Source organism: Apium graveolens, chromosome 9 (genome assembly GCF_009905375.1).
Source record: "Apium graveolens cultivar Ventura chromosome 9, ASM990537v1, whole genome shotgun sequence".
Taxonomy (NCBI): domain Eukaryota; kingdom Viridiplantae; phylum Streptophyta; class Magnoliopsida; order Apiales; family Apiaceae; genus Apium; species Apium graveolens.
The window spans coordinates 230,960,393-230,965,087 of NC_133655.1; the positions used below are offsets into that span (position 1 = coordinate 230,960,393).

The window sequence follows — 4,695 nt, forward strand, 5'->3', positions numbered from 1 at the left end:
AATTCTTGTCGAGTTATCATACCATTAATGTTAAGACAAAAGCATTAAACTATGTAAGCTTGTCTAAATGGTTTGGCTACACATTATTATAAAATTTTTGATTCAAAATAGAAGTACAAGGCCAAACCAGAGTCTGCTTAACCTTAGAGTTTCTGGATCAAAACAACACTTGCTGTAATAACCCCAATTTTTGAGAAATTTTGAAACCCTTATGAATAGTGTTTTTGCTGAATGAGAAAACTTTTCATGCCACACTATGTAGGGGTTCTGATATGGATATTCTGAGATTTTATTAGTACTTTATATGGGATATAAGTGTATGTAAAGATCGTCAGAATCCAATTCCGAACACTTTGATTTTTCCCGGAAATCCACTAGATACGGAAAGAATTGAGAAAAAGGTAACAGGATAAAAAGGATTTAAATTAAAGGATTATAAGAGAGGATCATAAAAAGGAATATAATGTATTGAGAAAGGTTAAGGGAACCTAAGTAATAAGATCCCGGGTATGATCCTTCAAACGATAAATGAAAACGAAAGTTAAGCGAACCGTATAACAGATCAGCGGTCATTAGGCAAACAATTAGAAAGTTAAGCAAAGGGATTAGAGGAAGTGATGTCACCCAACCAATGAGAAGAGGACAAGGAAGGGAGGATGACATAGCAATGTGATGTAAGCATGACATAGGGAAGGAGGAGGTGTGGTTGGTTTATAACCACACAAATATAAGGTTATTAAGGTAATTAACCAAAAACAAAACAAAAAACAACCAAGCTAAGCCAAACAAATCAAAAAACACAAAATCATTTCATTCTCATCATCTTGCTCTCGGCTTTTCATCTTTTTCAAGGGCAAGAATTTCAAAAATCAAGTCCAAGCATTGTTAAATCACAAGGTAATTATCTAAGCTTCCTTGTACATAGATATGGATATGCTATAAGTTTAAGCTCCTAATTCCTTCACAATCTCTTCCAATAAATCAAGGAAGAAGATGGTGAATAGTAACCTTCAAGAAATAACTTTAGTTTTCTTGAATTTTTATGAAAGATTAAGGTTATACAAGTAAGGATCAAGGTTCTTTTAGGCATTCAAAGCTCTTGGGTTGTGTTAGGAAGCTTCAAGGAGGTATAAACAACTTTCACCTTTAACTTATAGTTTGAACTTTGAGTTTTGATGAGTTTATGGATGGATTAATGTATATATAGAAATATCCATGTATGTATAGCAAGATCCATGTATGTTAGATAGTTTGGTTGGATTTGTGGTGATTTTGGATATGAATCTTGGTTAATGGTTAATGAATCTTAAGTTATGGTTAGTAGATCATGTTTGTGATTGAATAAGTTGGAAAACCTTGAGATTATGGACTGACTTTGCCTTGATATAAGTTGTGTTTGAGGTATTGATGATGGTTGGGTGGTTTGTAGTGAATTGGTAAAGAATTGGAGTGGTATAAATATTGGTAATCGCGTAAACATAGCCGTCGTAACGTCCGATTTTCTTTAGACTGTTTTGTGCATAACATTAGGACCCGAGGACCCCCTGCTAGATTGTGACCACTGCCATGTTTAGGTAGCTCATGTTACGAGCTTCGTTTTGATATGTAGTTCGTTCGATTCCGATGCACGGTTTAGGAGAAACGACCGTTTCAAGTAACGGCGTTTCGCGAACGAAACTTTTCCCCTCGCCTTACTTTGAAACATAGGTTAAAGACCAAAAAGGGTTAATTAATGTATGAAACATTTATGGTAAGTGTGTTAGGCAGTTGGTAAGACACTCGCGAAGGAATCGCCTTAAAACTCGTAAAGGTTAAATTATTAAAAATGGTGGAGCCGAGAGTACTCGAGCGACTTAAGTAAACCGTTAAGCGCGAAAGGGAACGTTAGGACTCTAAATGGTTAAAGTCTAGTTTCTTAAGCGACCGGGGTTTAATTCCGACTTATGTTGTTGTTCATAGGTTATCGGATCCACTCTAAGGATAAGTCTATTCGGGAGCACTCAGGCAAGTTTTCTATCCGTTATACTGTTGTTGTGATGTATATATGTATGTGCATTATCTTGCGATAGATGCATGTTGGTTAATTAGCAAATGTTGCGATATATTGAAGCATGCTGATATGGTATACATATGCATGCCTGTTTCGTATTCTTGCCATTAGAGCTGGCCAAATGTGCGGGTTCGAACCGCACATTCGGGACCGGCTCGTACGGAAACCGTAAATTATTCGGCCCGATTCGGGCCGGTTCAAACCCGCACAACCCGCCGAAATAAGCGAACCGAATACGAATTTAATTTTAAAAACCCGGAACCGGCACTAACCCGCACGACCCGCACAGGCGAAGCCCGCGTGAGCCGCACGAACTGTGCAACCCGCACAGCCCGCACAGCCCGCACGGCCCGCACGGGTGTGCATCACGCGCCGTTCTTCAACGGTACTCTGCAAGTTGCAACCTCCTCCTCCAACGGTCGTCTGCACTCCTCCTCCAACGGTCGTCTGCACTCCAACGTTCCTAAAATCTCACTCTCAGCTTATAAATATGTACATACAACAACAATCAAAATTCACAGCAATTAGTTATAGTTTCTCCATTTCTTCTCCGACTTTATTTCTCCATTTCTTCTCCGATCTTCAGAGCTTCAACAACAATTTAATTCACAGCAATTCAATTCACAAATTCACAGATTCACAGCAATTCAATTCACAAATCAACTAACTCAGAAAAATGGAACAAGGCAGAGGGAGTATTTCTTCTCAAGGTTCAACTCCGGTGACTTCGATGCTACCGCCTCGACCCGGATCCACGTTTAATACCGAAGAAGGTATTTCATTTTCCTGTTTATTTTTGTGTGTTTTTGGTTTTTATATATATTGTTGATTGTTTTTATTCGATTTTTGTAAAATAATTTTTATAAATTTCAGTTTACAAAGTTTATTCGATTTGTAATTTGACTTTAAATATTAAATTTTATTCGATTTGTAATTTGTAAATTCGTTAACTAATTTTATTCATTTTGTAAATTTCTGTAGGTGCTACGAGTTCGAGACAATCATCGCACGTTTGGACATATTTTTCGAAAGAAGTTGTGCCGGATAATCCGAATAGATTTAAAGTACATTGTTTGATTTGTGTACAAAATGGTAGACCACATCAACCATTTAGTTACGCTCGAGGTACCGGCACGGGAACACTAAACCGACATTTGGAGAATATTCACTCTATTACGAAGGCGAGTCACGAAAGCGGAGAAGCACGAAGAGGTCCACAACAATCGCAACTCGGTGGTTTTATGACATCAACGGGAGGTGAAGGTATGCCTTTTTCCTATAGTAGAGATAGAATGATAGAAAGTTTTGCTACTTTTGTTACACTAGACGAGTTACCATTTTCTCACGGTGAGAGTGATAATTTAGAATATATGATGAAAACTACGATAAATCCGGCATTTAGAAAAATTCCTAGAAACACACTAAAACGGCACACAATAACACAATATCATTGCGCTAGAGTACAATTAATTGAATTTTTTCGAGAATTTGATGGTATGGTTTCGTTAACTAGTGATTGTTGGAGTTCGAGTCAAGGTGAGCCTTATATATGTGTTACCGTTCATTGGATTGGTGTCGATTACATGTTACAAAAACGAATTATTGCATTTGATGTTATGGACGAATCACACACCGGTTATAATATTATGTCTAGAATTTTAGATACAATTAAAGAATTTAATTTGTTTAACAAGGTATTCACAATTTCCTTAGATAATGCTGCTAATAACAACAAATGTATTAATTATATTAGGACCGAAATTCCTTTAGTTTTAGATGGAGTATTTTTACACATTAGATGTTGTGCTCACATAGTTAACTTAACGGCTCAAGTAGGAATTCAACAAATAACTAATTTATTAGAACCTATTAGGAAGGTAATTAAGTATCTACGTTTGGCGGGTAAATATAGGTCTAGGTACAAGAAATTGTGTAAAGAAAATGGACTAAGGCCGAAAAAATGGGGTATCGATTGTCCTACAAGATGGAGTTCGACATATAAATTACTTGTTGAAGCAATTAAATATAAACCCATTATTACCATCTTATATAACGACGATCCAATTCACCAATACGAAGGAGGAATTATTACCGAGGAAGATTGGGAATTAGCATCTACTGTACGTGACATACTTTATTGTTTTGCGCATGCTACTAAAGTTTTTTCTTATGTTTATGAACCAAATGTACACCATTGTATCATTGAATGTGTTAGTATTGTTACTACTTTAAAGGAATACGAAGAAAATGATAATTTTAGTGATATTATTAAGGATATGAAAATTAAATGGATCGAATACTTTACCGAATTTCCGTATATTTATGGTATTGCATGTCTTCTTGATCCCGGTGTTAGGAAGGAAGGTTTAGAAAATATGTTAGAACATTATTATGCTGTGTTAGGAGTTTCATATAATCATGTTTTATATGTAACTAATTGTTTAAATTTGTTGTTTCGTCTTATAGATATGTATGCTCCAAAAACTCAAAGTACTATACCACCAAAGAGTAGTAATACTTCTAGTAGGTTTAGTAGTACCATTTCATCTATACTAACCAAAAAACAAAAATGTAGAATTTCCCAGTCATCTACCGTACCTTCTTCTGCCACTAGTATGGTTCACGAATTTTTTTCATATAGTTAT

General features: G+C 36.0%; 1 long non-coding RNA gene across 1 annotated transcript; it reads left to right on the plus strand.

Annotated features, from left to right (window-relative positions):
- The first annotated feature begins 792 nt into the window (after window positions 1–792).
- On the plus strand, window positions 793–1,999 carry LOC141684444 (uncharacterized). The gene is made up of 3 exons (XR_012560638.1): window positions 793–897; window positions 1,050–1,127; window positions 1,960–1,999. It is a non-coding gene; the product is annotated as an uncharacterized LOC141684444 (long non-coding RNA).
- Window positions 2,000–4,695: the final 2,696 nt, after the last annotated feature.